The sequence below is a fragment of the Pleurodeles waltl genome, chromosome 3_1, assembly GCF_031143425.1.
Source record: "Pleurodeles waltl isolate 20211129_DDA chromosome 3_1, aPleWal1.hap1.20221129, whole genome shotgun sequence".
In the NCBI taxonomy this organism is placed as follows: domain Eukaryota; kingdom Metazoa; phylum Chordata; class Amphibia; order Caudata; family Salamandridae; genus Pleurodeles; species Pleurodeles waltl.
In genome coordinates, this window is record NC_090440.1 from 606,696,979 (window position 1) to 606,717,975 (window position 20,997).

At 40.3% G+C, this 20,997-nt stretch overlaps 1 long non-coding RNA gene across 1 annotated transcript in view; it reads left to right on the forward strand.

Annotated features, from left to right (window-relative positions):
- The first annotated feature begins 2,878 nt into the window (after nt 1–2,878).
- LOC138283239 (uncharacterized) overlaps nt 2,879–20,997 on the forward strand; it is a 37,842-nt gene continuing 19,723 nt past the window's right edge. The window contains exon 1 of the long non-coding RNA XR_011201145.1: nt 2,879–2,914. This is a non-coding gene — a long non-coding RNA (uncharacterized lncRNA). The remainder of the gene's footprint in view (nt 2,915–20,997) is intronic.

Consider the following 20,997-nt stretch of genomic DNA (forward strand, 5'->3'; position numbering starts at 1 on the left):
TGCCACTTATATTACAGAAGAGAAAATCATCATCTTTTGGAGAAAAAAAACTTCTTACTGCAGACGCAAGTCCAAATTATATGCATTTGTACGCACCACAAGATGTTACAAAAATACTGATGTCTTATAATCCCTCAACTAAAAAGGCAGTTGATGGTAGGCTGAATGTACCTCTATTAAAGGAAAATTTTGCACCTCACAGATTTGTGGATTTTGGGTAATGAAATAATAATTAACATTTAAACACTTTTATTAACAGTGCACAAACCAGCAGACAAATGCAAATCAGCTGACCTTCCATGCACTATAACAACTGTGAAGACCACTCAGATAAGACACTCTGTTGAATGACCTCTTCTTCCTATAGTTTATCCAATAGATTTTTTGAATCATCAATTACACTCAGTGGCGCAGGGCGAACTTTGTGTATTACTAGAGTGTTCAAATAAAATGTTATATCTGATTGTGATTGTTGAGTCGGAATCTGCCATAATATTAATTGCTGCATTTGTGCACCCATGACCTTAGCCTCATGGATCTCTGATACAATCTCTAGATCGGTTAGTACTATTTTCATTATCCCGTTGGCAATAGTCGCATCATCAATATCTCATGACTATCTTTAAGAGTGCTACCAGAGTTCCTACAAATGGCTTGAAAGTTATCACATTGTTTTCAACCATTACAACATTTTCCTCAGCTGGACAAATAATAATAATTCCTAGGTGTTCTCTAGAACCGCACCTATAACGTTGTATAAAATTGAATTATGGGTTGAGGGGTTAAAATCTTTACGCAAGCAACAATCACTATCTTTGTCAGGGTGTAGTCACAAGCAAACACCAAATTAACCTATGCTTATCCTTTTGGTAGTTTGGCACAGAGCAGTCAGGGTTAATGTAGAGGTAATACGTAAAGTTTTTATGCTGCTTTTCAAACAGTAACCAACTGGAAACACAACACAAGAAAAATGCCACATCAATTTAGACAAATTAAGCAAAATGCAATAAATCATTTGATACCAAAATGACACAAATCCAATCAGTAGAACTGGAGTTATGAGTTTTTAGAGATATATGTGAAAATAGAACAATGAGAAGATGTTTTCAGAGAACTTAAAAGAACAGAAACGTTTTGGAGCTGTCCATATAGTATATGCACACATCAATAAAGAACTGGCTCCTTTTTTAACAGTGTGGCCTGTTGGCATCGATTTATAGATGATATATTTTTCATATGGAAGGGCTCTAATCAGCAATTGGAGGATATTTTGGAATGGCTCAACTTGAGGGATTTGAACCTCAAATTCACAGCTCATGTGGGCAATAAGAAGGTTGATTTCTTGGATATTTCCATTATGGAGGCTTCAGGACATTTAGAGGTGGAACATTCCACCAAAATTACTGATAAAAATACCTTACACCATTCTAGTGTTCACCCAGAATCCCCAAAGGACAATATCCTATTTAGACAGCTCCTCCAACTGCAGAGAAATTGTTCTTTATTAAATGATTTCTACAAACACTCTGAAATCTTTTTTAAAAAAAATTGAAATATAAGAGTTATCCTAAAACGTTGCTTAACAACTCTTTTAAAAAAGCCTGTTTTTACAGTAGAGACAGCAAGTTCAACAAGCCCACTAGAAAAAAACATGCAGACAGGATTGTGATTGTGAGTCAGTTCTCCTGAATCAGTAACCGCATCAAAAACATTATCAATAGGAATTGGAAGATTCTCAATGACAATCAAGAAGTGAAATTGGAGAAGCCTCTATTTGCCTATTTGCCTTTAAGCTAAATTAGAACATACACAGACATATAGAGAAGAAAAATCAAACCAACAAACTGCTGTATATATGACCAAAGCAATATGGAGTCACAAATGTGGAAATTGTAGCATCTGCAGACACTGTTTAGTATTTAAATCAATAAAATGACAAGGGATTCAAGTCACAACTATTAACCCTTAACAACTGTTGCAGCAGCAATGTGATATATTTGTTAATGTGCCCATGTCATTTAAGCTATGTAGGGGAAACAAGTAGGAAATTGAGGGTGCAAATTCAGGAGCACAAATCTGCAATTAAAACTTCAAAGATCAATGCCCCACTTGTGGAACATTTTATGAACGAACACCATAGTCATACTGATTTTTGTTGATTTATGCTGGAAAAGATAACCTATTACAGAAAAGGAGGCAATTTGGATGACAAGAGAAAATTGAGAGAACAGCGGTTAATATTCAAATTGAATACAGTAAGGAAAGGCCTAAACACCAAGGAAGATTGGGATAGCTTTATTGAATATAAAGATATTGACATTTGTTAACAAAAATAAAAGAAGGAAGAAAATGGAATATCACTTAACTTGGACATTAATCTTAGGGGTAGTTGAATAGGCTATGATTTTGTTGTCTGTGACTATAGAAAGGATTATTAAAACAAAGCAAGATAAAAATTCTTTCAACACTAGCAGAGAGGTGAAGGAATTGGGCCATTCCAATGTTGTATCATTTTGGGGGGTTACAGTGAATTAACACATTATAGGAATAGGCATTTGGGAGAGGTATTAAAAGAAGGGTGTAGCATTTATGAAGTATGGTTAGGATTGCACCTTTCCCCAAAATGGCAACCACAAGACTAGGAGGATTGAGTTTTAGGTGCATAGCTACAACAGTAGGTTTGTTGTTAGGGAACTGTCGTAGGTTGGCCGATCAAGTACACCAGACTGCTTGTCTCATTAGGTAAGTATGATTTATTGTTCTTTTACAGAGTAATTTTCTTTTCTGTGGGGTGAGTCTAAGGTAGGGGTTGGTAGACGTCTTCTCTCGTCTGGGCGCTGATCTCGTCTTCTTCTTTCTTTCCTTTCCATAGGCCTCTCGGGAAGCGTGTGGGGACAGAAGAAGAATAGGTACGGTAAGTGATTGTTTACAACTCTCTTTCTCTCTCTATCTCCTCTCTCCACTCCAATGTCTCAACAATTAGTTTCTCTGTCTCTCTTCGTCTCTTCTGCTCTTATCTCGTCCTTTCGTACTGGTTCTTCCTTCACCCTGTTTTCCTGGTCTTACTCTTCTTCCCTGTTTCCTGTGGGGAGGGTTCCTCTTTTCTCTCTCTTCTCTCTGTCTATTTTCTTATTCCTGCTATCCGGTTTTTCTCTCCTCTTGTCCCTTTCTTTCTTCTCCTTTTTTCTCTTTAATGTCTGGAGTTTGTCTGTTTCTTAATATTTGCCGTCTTTTCTTCCCGCCTGGTCTGCTTCTATTTCCTTTTCTCTCCTTCTCCTATTTTAGGCTCATACAATCTCCCTGCGTTTGTCATTTCGTCTCTCCCCTCTTTCTGCCCTGTTTTCCCACCTGTTCGTGCTTGTTGTGTTTGTGCCCGTGTTTCCCTTCCTCCTCCGCCTCCCGCCCCTTTTCCCATGTCGAACCCCGTACCTGGCTTGGCCACGCTTCTCCTGAAGCGTGGCGGGTTCACGCGTGTGCTCCCCGGGGCCAGCGGTCTTCGTCCCTGGTTCGGGACTGCGGGGATGTCGGCTCCGGTCCGCTCTTCTCCCAGGGATTCCAGACGTCTCCTGCTTCTGCTCTTCCGTGGTCGCTCCGTATCTGTTCAGTCCTCTCGCCGGTCGGCTCCTCCAGGATTCTCCTCTGGATCGTCCTCTTTCGGCATGTCGAAGCCTCCCCTTTTACGGCCCATCCTTCCTGTGAACACTGCGGGGAGCCAATGGGAAGGCTGGCTCTTCGGGCTGCTTCCGTGATGCCAGGGGCAGAGGCAGCACAAGTCGCAGTTGTGTGCGGGTCGACATGGCCCAACCCGTCACAGGAACATACAAGATAATTATCAAATCATTCTATACTTTAAGAGTAGCTCCTTTGATATGAACAGAGTGTAATGTAACTAACCATTGAAGTAGGGTTGGTTTAATAGCTCCTAAGACAATTTAAGATGGCACTCATTGAAACAAGTGGGCAGATTGAGTAAACACAAGACGTGGGTATAGGTGGGTGTACCACATTAGTGTAAACCCAGCAAGTATTTCAATGAGGCTCGAGGCCGCAAATGAGTTGATCATACAACATGTGGTTGATAGGTAATTGAACTACAAAAAAGGGGAGCTGAGGTTGTATGGTCTGTGTTGGGTGTTGTTTGGTGCTTAAACAACCGGCGGGGGAAAATTCGACACATTTATGTGGAGCATGCAGTTGAATTTATGTTCCAAACTGTCTTAGATTTGCTAAGGATTTGTGTACTAGAGCATTTAGGGGACAGAACCCTTGGTGATTTGTTGACAATAGCAATTAAGATCTAGTGGAACTCTCAGGTAAAGATAATGTTCAAGGAAATAAAGAATTTGATAATTCAGCGGGTACTGTGTAACACAATTCATTAAACACCAATCCTAACAGACGTAAAATATGAAAATGTTTTTTAGATCGATTGATAATGACAGATCATAAACGAGATAGAGTGCCCTCACAGTAATGGACCAAAGGACGTCTGTAATTGGGTTAAACCAATAAGATGAGTATGTGTCGGATCAAAATACACAAGATAAGAAACATAGAGAAATATAGAATTAAAACAATCAATTCTCTATAATCAAATAGACAATGCCAACAAGCTGGTAGAATAGTGGTAATTTACTGACAGAAACAAAAATGGAGATCTGTCTGTCTTTTGTCATCTACCCGTCAGGCAGAAGGGACCCTGTTAGCTTGTTAATTAATAGAACAGGTTCTTTCCAAGGCATACCCTATATTTTGTATTTAAGAAATATATTGCTTAAAACCGAGACCCCGTATTTGAGGCAAAATCATAACTGATTATAAACCACTGACTACATTAATAAGGTATGACTTAGTAAATAATAAAAATAAGGAAAATAGAAGTACAATAAGATATATATTAATTCATGGGTTGTAAGATTTTTACTCTCTTTCTTTATTGTAGACAGTTTATTTCTGGCTTTGAAATTGAAACGCTTATATTCTTGGGCTATCATGCACAGTGGCATTCCAGCTCGTTGGAACCCAAATAGTATCACTGAAGAATTAAAGGCGGGTGTAAGTGACATAATGTCAGGTGGTTGGTATGATGGAAATATGAACCGAATAGATAAATGAGCCCTCAATTGGTCAAGTAGTGAAGAAATGGGAAGGGGAACATGAGGGTAACCCACTTTGAATAGTTTGTGAGTAAAGTGTGAAAGCTAACGAAAGTGGAGATGCCAGTAAATTTGCTAAGAGTTTCATCTTTGGCTTGTGGTACCACTCTTGTGTGAAGGTTGTGTAGACTTTTAATGTAATTAGAAGTGTGTTGTATGTATAAATTACTAATAAACATCTTAAAAGGGTAGTCATTTTGGTAATATTCTTTGTACAGGTTTTCATGTTTTTAAGTTTATGTTTGGGAGATAATATTTGGATTTGTGTCTTGAAGAAGGTGGATACATTGTAATATTCCACTGAGACACATCAACAGATACCTTTGGTCTAAATCTGATGAACTGTGGAATAGAATAGATGATAATTATCTATGTACATCATGTATCCTGAATTGTGATTCAAACGGATTAGTAAAGCCAAAGACAAATGAAGGTTGTCGTGTGGGGTTCTCCCTTTTTGTATGTTTTTAATTAATTATTTATGTAGAAGGATTTTGTATGATTTGAGCCATTACTGAGATTTTTTAATTCTGAGGTTAACAAAAAGAAAAAAAGCTGACAGGAATCTGATGTATTATTCGTCTTATATTTGGGTGTTTTTAATATATGTGATATTAAAGTTTTTCACATTTTGACATTTTTGTGGTACTCAGTTCTGTTTGCTCCAAGGAGTGAACAGTGTGTGGAATTTTGGTGAGAGAGAGGAGTGGCTTGTCTTAATTGCTCTTGAGTGCTGAGTATTGAATTCCCAAGGATAGGTTTTGATTTGATAACACCATTTGTTGGGACCAGATCTGAGTTGGACAAAAGCAGGTTTTGTCATTCCTCCAAAATCAGCGTATTCCAAAGTCAATATTTAATTGAAGGTACAATGATTTTATTAGGGGTGAGTTGTTGTGTCTTGTGGTAGAAGACAATGAGGTAGTGGTCTGAACATGTGACTGGAGTAGTCCTTTTGAATGTGACTGGGTCAGTGTAGATGATATCAAATGTGTGTTCTGCGATGTGTGTGGGATTGGGGACGAGCTGATGAAGGTTGTCTGTGTCTAGACCCGTAAGGATTGTTCTGTGGTGTAGCGTATTAGGTTTGTTAAACCATATTTTGAGGTCTATGAGGATGTATAGATTTGAGGTTAGAGACTGTGTCTACCAATGTGCATGGGTATTTTCCATTGCTAGGTGGTGGTCTGTAGAGGAGGAGAAAGCAAAATGATAAGGTAGAGGTAGGGTTGCATCTGACAAGGAGGGCCTCAACATCGTAAAGAAACATCCTTAATTTTGGTGAGATTTATTTTTCCTTTATATGATGGCTAAGCCACTTCCTCTTTTGCCAATGTAATTTTGTGTTACAGATTGATAACCTGGTGGAACAGCTTTGTGCAATTCCAGTGCCAAGTCTTTTCCCACCAATGATTCAGCTATAAAAATTAAGTCAGGGTTTGTACCTATCAATAGCATGATGGTACTTGGTTTTATTAAATGGAACTAGCACTAATCAGTAGACAGTCTAAAGAATGTATTTTGCAAGTGGTGTGAGTTTCTGCTGCAGGTGAGTGAGTTGAGTATTGACATTTGAAGTTGTGGGTGGTGTGCTATTCTTGGTAGTGCTAACGTATGGAGAAAGAGAAAGTGTTCTTTTTGTTTTATCATTATCTTACTCCAAAGGCTTAGAAGATAGTTTTTGGGTCTGGTTATGTGAGTGTTAGTGAGTCTGCTTGAACTTGATGGGGTGGGCAGTGGAAGGTAGGTTGTTTTGCAGTAGAGAAGGGAATGCAAGGTTATAGAGGGTGTTTTTGAGTTTTTCTATTGCGAATATTGAAGGTGGAAGGTGTATGGGTGAGGTGTGATGGTGGGGCATGAAATTCATGTTTTATGGCTCTGAATTGAGCAGTGGGTGATAGAAGTGTGAGTGAGTGTTGTCTGTTTGTGGACGGAATGATTGGTGTATTTGTCGCATGGAGAGTGTGAGGTAGAGATGGGTTTAAATGTGTGCTTTTTATGCTGGTTTCTAGCGTAGAGTGGATATGTGTAGGTTTGTTGGGATAGTTGGGAGTTATTGAATGTGTGAGATTTTGTTCAGATATTTTGGTTTGTTTTTTGTATGGTAATAATATCTGTTGTTTTAGTAGTGACTTGACGTGTAGGATTTTAGTGAGACAGACTGGTGAATTGTGTATGTTGAAGAAGTAGTGTGAGATTGTGTGTGAGAGTACAGTCTCTGTGTAGTGTGAGAATGGGAAAGTTTTTGTTGTATTTCTGCATAAGAAGATAAGTATGCAACATGAAGGAGACTGTTCATGATGCTTGTGTGCGAAGTGGTCATACATATGGAACAAAAGTAGGCCTGGCTGAAATGTAAATTATACTGTCATATTTCACATTATTTGGGGAATTTTGGGTTATGCTTGTTACATGAAACTCCTAAAGCATTTCCCATTGAGTAATTAAGACTTTGTTTGCAGCAAAACGGTAGCATGAGCTTGCAGGAAAGATATGAACAGCCAGAACGTGAGTAGCTGTTATTTGTGGGACATATATATTCCCCTCTATTTGGAGCACAAAATGATAATGATAATGATAGATGTATAAAGCACAGTGAATGCCCGAAGGCATCTCGGCACTTGAGTCTGCAAGACTGCAGGAGCAAAAAACCACGAGGACCATGAGACGAGCCAAGATTTTCAAATGTTTCCTGAAAATACTCAGGTTTGGCTGAGCTCTCAGGTAGTTGGGCAACAGATTCAACATTAGGCAGCAGGAGTAGACAACCCCCAAAGCTTTTTTTATTCTTAGGGACAATACTCTTAAGGTGATCCAGCGTGCAAGCATCTGACAGGAATGTACCAGAGAAATTTCTCTTTCAGATACTTTGGGCCAGAGGTATAGAGTGATTTGTGAACTATGCAAAGTGCTTTAAAAGCCACTCTCTTACTGGGAGTTGTATACCCTGCAATTTATTTAGGAAAAATAAATCGCTCACATTGGATGCTCACATAGAGAGCAGTGCAGCAGTCATGCCTTGACAAGACTAATGAAATGATATGACTGCCTTCTGCAACTCAAGTGGTATAAAAGGGAACATTTTCTGAAGAATTCTTAAGAGAAAAAAGCAAAATGTCAAGATTGTTGACCTGGTCAGTAAAAAAAAGTTGTATGTTGAAAATTACCTCCAAATTCCTTGCTTTAGACACAGGAATAGAAAGCAACGCCTGTGAAGAAGGCCACCATTTAGTATTCCGAAAAGAGAAGTCCTTCCCAAAAATGAGAACCTCTGTTTTCTCGGAATTCAGCTTCAAACAATGACTGCTCATCCACATAACTACTGACCTCGTAAGAAAAGGGTACCAAAGCACACACTGCAAAGTGTTTCCATGAGTCCCTCTGCATTTTGGCTACCACTTCAGTTGAGCTTATCATGGTCCTACGGATGGTCATACTTGCATTTCGATTTAATACTTCCAGTCTTTCTGTACTTTAAAGTAACACAAATGGAGAGGCTGAGGGTGCCTCAGTGGCTTTTCTGAGTCTTCTTGTGGCTTTCTACATGCACTGTCCTTGAATACCTCAGTTTGTGTTCTCAGAGTATTTTTAAACATTATCAGATGGTGCCCTTCTTACTGTAGTCGTTTTCTGACATTTAACATCCATCGCTTTTGAAAAAATCCTGTGCACAAAACATGTGCCGGCTGTATTTGGGAGGAAGCTTGTCATGGCATGTACAGAAGATTTGGATGAATAAAATAAAGTTGATAAACTTGATCCTGTGACTGACGAGTACTTACTTATCAAGGGACTCAGAGAAACACTTTATAGTGTGTGCTTTGTTACCATTTTTTTTAAAGCTGTTCAGACTGATTTTCAGAATGGAATTCTGCACCTGAGGCGGCTGGGTGCTGGTACCACATGAGCACCTCTTTGGGGACTCGTTTTGCTGCTTTTGGACTTATTTACTTATTGTTTGGAATACTGGTACCCCCATTTTCTTTCTATCATAGGATGTGCAAACATTCGACCCTTTTGTTCTACAGTAACTATTGAGCTCATACAATTGTTGGAATGTTGTGCGACCTCTTCTACATTACTTGAGATGGATACCACAATCGTCTACTGTAGTCGGCAAGAGAAATGGTTAAAAAGCCATATGACCTGGTCAGCTTGGCTACGGGAGCCACATTTATATTAAAAAGCTTGGGGCTCAGCAACGATCCTTGTGGGACACCACAGGGCAGAGAGAAAGAACATGAGATAAATTCCCCAAGCCTGACTGGAATTTACCAAAAAGTGACGCATTGATGCATTCTTCGCTAAAATGTGGCTTTAAATGATGGATTTGCATTTTGCTTAGTTACATGTAATGAGTCCCCAAAATGCGAAGAGTAGCATAAATTAGGCCACCTCACCATGTGACCACCAATTCCATCACAAAGCTGACTCATTATTCCACACTTGGCCCTTCACTAGCCTCCCACTCGTTGTTGAGGAGGAAGATGAAAGAAAAGTACAGAATGTAAACATGGCTCAAAATTCAGTTTACTTTATCATCCTGCCCCCACCAACATGATGCACAAGACAAGCAGTATCATGGGTAGAGCCCGGGGTATCAAATTGCTAGCCTCAGGTAGTAGCAGCTATCTCTCAACAACCCTAATTGATGTCTATGTGTGCTGTGTGTGCATAGATGGAGTGTCACTGGAATGTGGTGACATCGGCAGTTCTACATGCCTCTATGACGCCTGGGAACTTAGAGTTGACAGTTGAGTGAGGTGGACCTGTTTCCTGTACTGCTGTTTTACTAAATAAAAAGAGGTCATTGGAATTCTGTTATGTACGTTACCTAGTGAAGGAGGTTACTTCAATTTAGCGACGAGTGTGGTTCGGATGGCATGAAGGTGTGGAGAGCTCTGGAATCGAGATCGCAGAAATCACATTGTGGAATTGAAGACGACGCGTTGCAAGTCCTGAGAGCATCGTGGGCACAGTGACATTGTCAGGGCCGGTGAGGAGGACATTTTTTTTTTGTGTTTCCTTTCCTTCTGCTTCTTGCCATTTTACAAAGATATGCATAGGTATTATCAGATATAAGTTCTTCCAACAGAAACAAGAAAAAGGGGAGTCCGTGGATGATTATATTGCAGTTTAAAAAAACTAGCTACTGATTGCAAATTTGGTGCAATCCACGTTGATCTGATAAGGGACCAACTAGTTACGCACTGTAATAATCAGAGCATTCAAGAAAGACTGTGGATTAATGGTGATTCTCCACTTGAAGAAGTTTTGGCGGAAATATCTGAAAGGTGCACTTCAGAATTAAAGCTGTCAGAGAGAAGTACTGAGTGTGTCTACAAAGTACTGAACCGGAAACAAGTCAAAGAACAAAGAACTTCTCCGAAGGAAAATTATGGAAATGGTGAACAAAGGTGTTACAGATGCGATAGTAAGGAACATTTGGCATACGCAAAAATGTGTCCTGCATTAAAACAAAAGTGTGGCAAATGTGGCATCGTGGGCCATTTCGCAAGGGTGTGTAGAAGTAAAAATAAAACAGTGAAATGCATATATGAAGGCAGCGACCAAACTGAGGGTAACGAGGAGGAAAAGAACATTGAATCGAGAGATGCTGTAGTGGCATGAAATTTTGTACTGAGTATAACTGACGAGAGTACTAAAAGCAAACCAATGTGTGAAATGGAAATTGGAGCTGTTCCTATTGTGATATATGCGGATTCTGGTTCACCGTTCACTATAATTAATGAGAAAGTATGGAAGACGACATTTGTAGACAAAATCGGCACACACTTATTGCAACCGGATATACACCTTGAAAGTTATACTGGTGAGAATATTGATTTTTTAGGTTTCAGATGGCTGGTATTTTCATTACAAAACAGAAGTGTAAGGGGGAAGCTGTATGTGGCCAAAAGAGGGACATCAGTTCTTGGATGGAAAGATCAAGGACATTTACAAATGATTCTGGATCCAAATAGCAAGGATAAGGTGTTGGTGATGAATGAAGGACATTCATTGGCCATAGAAATGGAGAAGAAGTTTCCTAAGGTATTTAATAAACAATTGGGAAAGTTAATAGAATTTGAACATTACATTGTATTAAAAGGAAATGCGTCAGTGTAAGTTCCCAAAGTAAGGTCAGTACCAATAATGATAAGGGACGATGTGTCAAAATAATTGGACAAGCTAATGCAAATGGATGTCATTGAACCTATAGAGAGTTCTGAATGGATTTCACCTGTGGTAATAGCACGACGCAGCAATGAGAAGATTCGTTTGTGCATTGACTTACGATATTTGAATGATAATATTGTTTTCCATTGCCAAGGATTACAGAAATGGTTTCAAGTATAGGGGCTAAATGGTTTTCGACTTTCTACAAGGTCTAAGAAGTTTACAGCCTTCATTACCCTTTGGGTGTTTTCAGTTTAAGAGAATGGCGTTTGGACTGGCATCAGCCGCTGCCGTCTTTCAACTTTTGATGCATAACTTGTATGGGTAGGCCAAAGGTGTGATGTGCTTCCAGGATGACATATTGGTGTTTAGGGAGAACAGGAATGTGTCACGGTTGACTCATCGCTTACCAGACTTGTCTGCAGGATGGTCTTGTCGCTTGCAGGTCCTGCTTTGGCCAAGATATGGCGACCCTTTTTGGTAGCCACAGTGCTACTGACAAGGAAACGTCTAAGCAGTCCGTGCCCTCCAAAAGGAGTCCCTGAGGTAAAAACCCCGAAGGGGGAAAAAAACCTCAAGGCTGGAACTCCCTGAAACAACAAAGCACAGGCAAGGTAAGTAGTAAAAAAAACAAAAATATAACTGGAAGCCAGAAAGAAACAGAAAAAAGGGACTGGAAAAAACCGGAGCGTGATCACCACCAAAAGGAAGTGTTGCAGCACAAGGAGATCAAGTGTCTGAGGCCTTATATACTTAAAAACAGTAAGTGACATGCAGGAAGGTAAAAGACGCCATGTTAGTTTGGGACAGCTTTCATAGAAAATGTAGATGAGGACACCATGTTAGATAGGGATCCTGATGCATGCAGGGAAGAAAAAGCAGACAGTGGAAATCACGATGGGGCTGTGCCTGGGGGTCACTGCACTGCCCATGCCAAGTGCATGGGCAGTGCAGGGTCCCCCTGAGTCCCCTTACCGCCAGCCTTTCCATGGCGGTGTTTACCGCCACGAACAGGCTGGTGGTAAGGGGAGTCGAAATCCCCAGGGCAGTGCTGGCGAACGGCCGAATTTACAGATTCGCACCATTTGCGAGTGAAAAACTTTTTCATACATCTGGCCCTTAGTTCTTAAAAGGGAAGAGTGTTTTTTGCATTTGTGTTTGTTGTTATTTTGTGTTGTTATTTTGTATTTGTTGTTTATTTTGTGTGGTTCTTTTGTGTTTGTTGTTTATTTTGTGTGGTTCTTTGTTGTTTATCGTTTCCGTCTTAGTTCTTGGTTCATGTGCTTGTGTTGGGTTATTGAACTTGTTTAAATAAAAATATGGAGGATGTGTTGGGTGTGCTTAGATGAAGTGTCACTGGAATATGGTGACATAGGCAGCTTCTACGTTCCTCAATGACGCGTGGGAACTGAGAGCTGACAGTTGAGCCTCGGTGTTTGAGAAGTGCGGAGGACCTGTTTCCTGTACTGCTGTTTTACTAAATAAAAGGAGGTCATTGGAATTCTGTGTGGAGCGTTATTGTATGTTACCTAGTGAAGGAGGTCACTTCATCGTGATTGATCATGTGCAGTATAAAGAATAAAGCAATTATAGAACAATCCAAAAAGAACACCAGCATAATTTATGTTTATGGCGTAGACGATTCCAAAAAAACTAATATTTTATCATGGCCTAGATAGAATGGCATAAACAATTCGCTGAATATTAAAAGGTTGCCCTCCTTAATATTTGACAGTCTTTAGTGTTACTCGAAATGTTTTCAGGTAACAAGAATGGTCTGCTGAAATCATGGCTGCCATAAAGCTGAGGAGGACTACATTCCATCACACAATATTTCAGAATATTTCAAAGGCATTTTTCGGTGGCCCAATAATTTATGGGTAGGGTATGGGACAAATATGTTGAAGGACATTGTTAAGCAGCAGAGTATTCTTCTAAGGAATATTATTTCACTGCACAAGACTGTTATGGAACATTATAATGGGGCATTATTTCTAACGGTTGCACAGTACTTCTGATGGTAGTTATTGCCATAACAGTGCACCTTACACTATTTTATTATACCAGGATGTATAATTTAATGCTATCAAATTATATTTTACCCAAAAAATCCCTGTGCTGTACTCCATTTTCATGTAAGTGCAGAGTTGCATTACCAGCACCCTTCTACTGGAGTTCTGTGGCCAATTATCTTCCGATAACATAAAGAAAGTTCAAATGACTGTGTGAGATGTCAGTGCTCAGTGGCACCCTCAATTTGAATATTCCTCCAGCACTAGGGTGCACAAGTGCATTAGTGTGTGCGCATGAATGTCTGCGTGCAGAGTCAGAAGCTTTTTACCCTTTACAACTGCCCTCAAAATGCTGGATGTGGCACACAGGTGGTAATTCCTGGCAACCTGTTGGCTCTGGCAACATCGTGGTAGTTTCTGGAAATGTGCTGGATCAACGGTGGTCATTCCTGGTATAATGCTGGACCTGACACAACAGTGGTTATCCCTGACAACATACTGACCCCTGTACAATACTGCTAATGCCTCGGGACAAGCTACCCTTGCACATCGGTGCTAATCCCTGGTAACATGCTGGTCCTGCACAGTGGCGGTAATCCCTGGCAACTTGCTGACCCTTGCACATACACATATGTAAATGATTTTATTATATTAAAGTTGGCAGGTTCAGAGAAGTACCAGTGAAAGCGAACATATGCATCAGGTGTGTTAGTGTATACGCTTTGCTAGCATCTCCAAAATTCAAGACAAATGTCTGTGCAATTGCACAGATTGTGGGGAGGGAAAGGGATAATGCAAAACTAGTTTCAGTCGTAGATGGTCGTTTTAAATGTGTTTAAGTATTTTGCTTGCTATTACCTTAACAATAAAATATGATTCTATTCTGACGTGTCTCAAAGCATTGGTATAAGGTTATACATAATGAGATAACTAGAATAGTTACACCTTACCCTAGAATAATCAACATGCACTTGATGCTGAAAGAGCTCTATGGCTGCCCCTAAAAGCATGCAATTACACAGAGGGCAAAGCATGCACTGTTTCCTTCTAATAAGAAGGAGAGAGTGCAACTATACAATCTGGTCTGGCTTGACAGTGGGGCAATTATGTGTGAACCACAAGGAAGTAGGCTTTGGCTCTGCCCACATGCTGGGAACCAGGAGTAAATGTTTTGATTGGGCATAAATTATGTGTTTCCTCAAAAAAGTGATTTTTCTTGACACAGCTGTGATCATTTTGTTTATTTATATAGCTGCCTGAGCTTGAACCTTCAGGGGCATAAACATGCTAATATAATGCTATTATTAAACTGCCTTAGATAACTAGACTATGTATGATGTTTTTATCTGGCAGCAGTAGAGATGGGAGGAGGGCAGACCTTTTGGTCTGGCTTGATAGTGCAACTGTCATCTGGGCTTTTAACATACAACATTATTATTCTATAGCTCTTTGCTTTCATACAACACATATCCTTCCCATGCTATTTGTAATGCTTCACATTACCATACAACATTCCTTTAAAGCCAGATCCATTGGCATTGCCAATGCTTATTAATGCTGACATTTCTGGATGAGTGCTTTCAAGCTGTTCTCAGGGGGAAACAACTCAGAGCAGGCCTGCTTGAAGCTCCAATCAAAACTAGGATTGTCACTTCTTTCCTTCCACAGACCAGTCAACAGTTTGTTCTAGTCATCTTTTCTCACTTCCTTCATCTGCCTTTCACTATGGTTGATAGCTGGATGCCTCCTGCATGGTATACTGCTCTTCATAGATGATGACAGACATATTTGACTTTATTGGATAAATAACAGACATTGGGTGAGCAGCTGGCTGGGTTTGCAAGCAGTAACATAGGGTTGCATTAACTCTTCCAGCAACACCGATGCTCGAAGTTCTCCTGCCCCAAGGCCAGTGCTCAATTTGAGCTGGTGGTTTCCGGTGATCAATACCAGCACTTTATTGTCAACACTGACGCTTATGGCAGGCTTCCACATGGTGGCGCTTTTTGTCTCGTATAGAGATGAGCACAACAACGGTTGTTTATTAATTTAATATACCTTAAAATGGCTAAAACACGTCTTCCATGCCATTTCTATAGCATGGGGACTTGGGATAATCTGAAGTGTCACACTTGTAGGGTTTGTTGTTTGTTGTGTAGGCTCTGTCATTGGAGGTGCTGGCAGGAGCAATGGGCTGGGGTAAGCTGCAGTGGTCTCCTGACAAATTAGGCACTGTCCAAGACAAAGGTGAACTGGGCATTCAGCTGCTGATCACCTCCTCCGGTATCATCACAAGTCTTCCCTTGTCTGGAGCAGGGACACAAGAAGCTGAAGTTGAGCCAGGAGACACGTATTTGAGTAGATATTAACTTAAGTGCTTGGTTTCACTTCAAACCTTTAACATGCTTTAACTACCACTCATAATGGATGTTTTTACTACATTAAAGTTCGTATTTACATGCCATGATCACCTGTGCCCTATTCTAGCTTCTGTTGCATAGGTTTGGGGCACTGATCTAAAGTAAATAGAGTCTAAGCTGACAGTGAGACATGTTACCTGTTAACTCCTGAGCAGAAGGCCAAAGGACAGCAAAATTCTCAGATGTGCTGTGAGCGGAAGCGGGATCCTCCTTAGAAACATTTCTACAAGCCTCCATATGTCCTCCCTGGACTGGCTGTCTTGTCCCTGGGGTTTGGAATCTGCACTCGGCTATGAAAGCATTTTCAAGTCTGTCGCTAAGGCTTACTATTCTATACTGTGACGTCACACAGCTGGCCACATCATAATGTGGTTTGCTTAGAATCCTGGTTTGTAGGAAAAGGTAACAAGACACTTTACATCCTGCATCTCAGCATCACGCTTGAATCTATTCCACTCAGTTCAGTGAATTGTTACAAGAGTGACAATCACAACAGCAACAGGGACAGTATTCAGTGACAGAACGTGTTACAGTGAAAGGTTATTAAAGACCAATGGAAGCCCCATTCTTAGATTTAGTCCTTATCTTATAGTACTGTAGAAAATGCCAAATACTTCATTGTTTTGCTGCACTCCAAATGTGTTTTGAATTAGTCCATTTTCCACAATAGAAGATATTGTAAGGTTGAGTTCCAAAGATTTAGAGCACAGTTTCATACTATTAATTTTCAAAAATGTGGCGTTTTAGCTTCAGTCGATAATCTGACAGGTAATTATCAATATTAACAAGTTGAACCCCGATTTAAAATGATTTCAAAATGTTGTAGAATTAAAATTTAAAATACATTTCTCTTTGCTTCGAATCACCAAATTGCATAAACCCAGCACTTATGTAGACTTTTATATTATTCAGGAGATGTACAATATGTCCATCCCTACAGCTTTCCAAATAGAAATAGAATGTTGTCCAGGCATGCCACCAATTGCAGAGATAGGCCCTGTCCATAGTATGGTGATTTCATAGGCGGCCAGGAACCTTAGAGGTGACTATCTACAGTGGTTCTGTGCTATGATAGAAAATGAATGGCATACGTAATCTGTACGATATGCCATGTAGACCTGGAAATAATGCTGTTTAAACTAAGTGGAAACATGGAACGCAGATTTTTATGAAGATATGTATGTAGCTTAAAACACTGACCAGTGCATTTCTCTTTCTTTATTTCTTTCCTGTCTTTGTTTTTCTCTGACCTGTGTCATAGTCATTAATGTATATCTTTTCATGATGCAAATACATTCTTCAAATACAGTATGAATAGGGATTGTGTGGGGTTTTATCGTGCCTTCCTATATGACCTGAATAAAAGTTTATGATGTACTGAAATGTTAGTTTGAATTTATAAAGCTGTTTCTTTATGAATAAAGCTTATTAGCAGAAGCATATGGAAATGGGAGAGATATCATGAAGTTAAGTTTTGTAATTACCTTGACTTGTTTTGTCTTATAGAAGGAAGTGCTGAAAGCATGAAACCATTTTGATAACCTTGTTGTAAATAGCAATTAAAGGTATCTTGTATTGAGGGCATTCTTTGTTAAACTTGCTAAATCGACGGAAGCTGTCCTGTTCCCATGAAGACGTCATTATCCCTTTAGAGACCAGAAGCTATTTTACGAGACTTGCAGAATGTTGCTTTTTGAACATGTATAAATGCTTGTCCCCAGACTAGAGATTGGGGAGCCTTTTCCTAGACCTTTGAAAGCCCTTTGACAGACTTTCTTGAGAGCACTTTCACTCAGATACATTCTAACTAAGACGCTTTGTTGACATTTCTCAGATTCATTCTGGGAAGACAGTGGTTGTTATACTTTTCATTGATGTTGTTCTGACACTACTAAGTTTCTTAATTTTTTCTTTTTGGGAAGTTCTATTATAGGTCTTATGATTTCACCTCTGGAACCTCAAACTCTTTATGGGTTCTGCTGATATTCTATTTCACTATATGTAGCTTAGAATAGGGACAATTTTCTGAAATGCGCTTCATGCTTTGTTCTGTATTGCACTGAAAATGTTATGAGATGCTAATAAAGAACTTATTTAAATCTTGGCTGTAATGGCCAAAATCCATCCACTGCCATGGTGGTCCACCAGCCTGATTTACATGTCGACAATAACCCACATTTGCCCCACCTTCTCTGCCAGAAAATTCCACCCGAGTAGATGGCGCCATTGGAAATAGTGGCTGCCAGTGGGACTCCAGCCAACTTTACCACTGTGCAGATTTGGATGTGCCTCCCACCAAGCAAAATGTGCTGGTCCGACCTCCACAATACTGGTGGATTGAGGGGGAAATGTGGGCAAAATGTACCTTTCCCCCTCCTGATTCCACTTCTGTTTTCGATTGGACATGACTGAATAAGACCTGCCACCACTGCTGCCACTGATCCACATAGAAAACATGGGGCCAGATGTAGGAAGCCTTTTGTGCCTCGCAAACGGTGAAAAACGCAGAACGCGATGCAGAGTCACATTTTGCAAGTCGGTACCGACTCGCAAAATGTGATTCCAACTCGCAAATAGGAAGGGGTGTTCCCTTCCTATTTGCGACCGCATCGCGATGTTGAGTTGCTTTGTGACCGCGAAAGCGGTCGCAAACCAACTCGCAGTTACCATCCACTTGAAGTGGATGGTAACTCATTTGCCCCTTCCCCTTTGTGAATGCCACAAAAAATATTTTTCAGAGCAGGCAGTGGTCCTATGGACCACTGCCTGCTCTGAAAAAACCGAAACTAAATGGTTTTGGTATTTTTTCTTTTTGCAGCTCGTTTTCCTTTAAGGAAAACGGGCTGCAAAAAGAAAAGAAAAAAACTGCTTTATTTAAAAGCAGTCACAGACATGGTGGTCTGCTGTCTCCAGCAGGCCACCATCCCTGTGAGTGCCTAGACTCGCTATGGGGTCGCAAACTGCGACCCACCTCATAAATATTCATGAGGTGGGTCTTTGCGACCCCATAGCGAGTCGCAGAAGGTGTCTGAGACACCTTTCTGCATCTCGTATTGCGAGTTGCAATTTGCGAGTTGCTATGACTCGCAAATTGCAAGTCGCAATTTTTTACTTACCTACATCTGGCCCATGATTCCCCCCCAATGGTCGGACTCAAAGGTATGGATGCCGCATTGCCAGGGTACATTGGGTGGGCACTGCACGTGAGGTCGGGATCACTACAGGCATATATAACTGTCACAGTAATTTTTAAAAATTACTCTTGTGGGTACATGTGCTCAAAACCCATATCGCAGACATACACAACTGCCATTGTGGTGTCATTCATTGCCAAATGAAAGCTGGCACCACAATGACGGTACAATCATAATTGTCAACTTTTACCATGTGTGTGCGTTGCAACGGGACCTGTACCAATAAGGCTGTGTCTTCCTGTTGTGCATGTGAGTCAATGTGTGTATGTGTATTGTGATATGGCTGACTCAGGTGGAGGGAGCTGGAGTGGGTGATGTGGTTGTGTCTGTATGTCTGCCAATTGTATGTAAGTTTGATTTTTCTTGTACATTGTGTTGCCATGTGACACATTTGAGTGTTGTGTGGTGGATGTTGATGTGATGGTTGTAGTTGTGCCTTGTTTGATTGTGTTTGTGTAGATGCCTGTGTAGTTGTGTTGGTTGTGTTGTGTGTGGGTGCAGTGTCAGTGTGTGTGTGTTGTGTCATGGATGTATGGCAATGTGTGTTTTCAGCATGTACAGATTGTGTAGTGTTGGAATGGCAATGGATAATGGTTTGTATATGGTGTGTTGGGTAGTGCATATTGCAGGGGGACATGTATGGCTATGGTATAGTGTGTGTGTGTGTGTACGTGACTTACCTGTATTCCGTAGCCACTGCCATTGTGCAATGTCCATTGGGTCCAGCGACGATGTCCCTCAGTCAGCAATCCAGTGCAGTGACACCACCTGCACAGGTGTAACAGCTAAATATGGTCAGGGGGAACCCGCCTATCTGGTGGCTAGGAAGAACGCTCTGTCATGGTGGTCTTCGGCTCAGCAGCAATACATCTAAATATGGCTGGCAGAACACCGTTGACTTGATGGTGTTTTCAGGTCCAATGCCGATGAGGCATGAGGGTAACACTGTCAAGATCTAAAACAGGCCCTTACTTACAAAATAAATTTGAATAAAGAATTTAACCTATGCTAACAATCTCATTACTGACTCCTACTAAGCTGAATGATAATTAAAATGTTGATAATCTGTTGAGTACATTGCAGCTCTATCCTACTTCTCCTCTCCTCCAAAGTCCGGCCTCCTGGGAGCTTCATGTTTTCTGATACATCAATTTTCTTTCTGGTGTGGTCCCTTATAGTCCCCGCTCCACCAAAAGTTGGCAGCCTAGGATGGATGCAGGTGAGAGAAAGGAAGAGCTGCAAAAATTAAAAAGTGCCCCAAGAAAGATAAATGCCCATGTTCAATGCACAAGAAGCCTGAGCCTGAATATTGACTGAGTGTGACTTTCTGGGCGGTTGCAGATTCGGAGGTGTGAGTGAGTATCAATAGGGTGATCTGTCAAAGTTTATTATTAATTATTGATCATTGTAATTTTGGTTAGAGGATATGTATTATGAGATATTGCATTGAAAATGTTATAAAAGCTTACAAAGTTGCGCTTATGAATTGCTGATGCTCATGCACTTTCACAGAAGAGATAAAGAAGTTATCAGACTAAGAAATAGTCCAAGATCCAGGGATAGATGAAAAAGATTTGATTAATGGTATCCTTGTCTGGCAATACATTTTGGTGTATGTCATGAGATGCCATTGACTACACCGTTAAGATAGGGGCAGTTGTTGTGAATATGCTAAAATTGGACGGTGTAGTAAAACCTTATGAGAAAAGGTGATAATGCATTGATCCGGTGATTTTCTGCAGGTCTAGATTTCATTGGTGTGTGACAAAACTCTTTTGATTGAAAGGTCAGAAGGTGTTAAAAACCTAAAAATTCTAGTTATTCATTTGTTTTTTTAGAAGAGGCAGACAGACAAACAAAGATTTTTCTTTTAATTCTGCTTAGTTTTGTATAATCAATGCTTATGTGAATATGAGAAAAATTGAAAAAGAAGGTTGAGCTGCTGCAGGGAGTGACTTGTTGCATCATATTGTGCTGCACTGACATTGGTTGGTTGCTGTAAAACTCAACACTGAGATTGGTTGAGCTGTGTAGG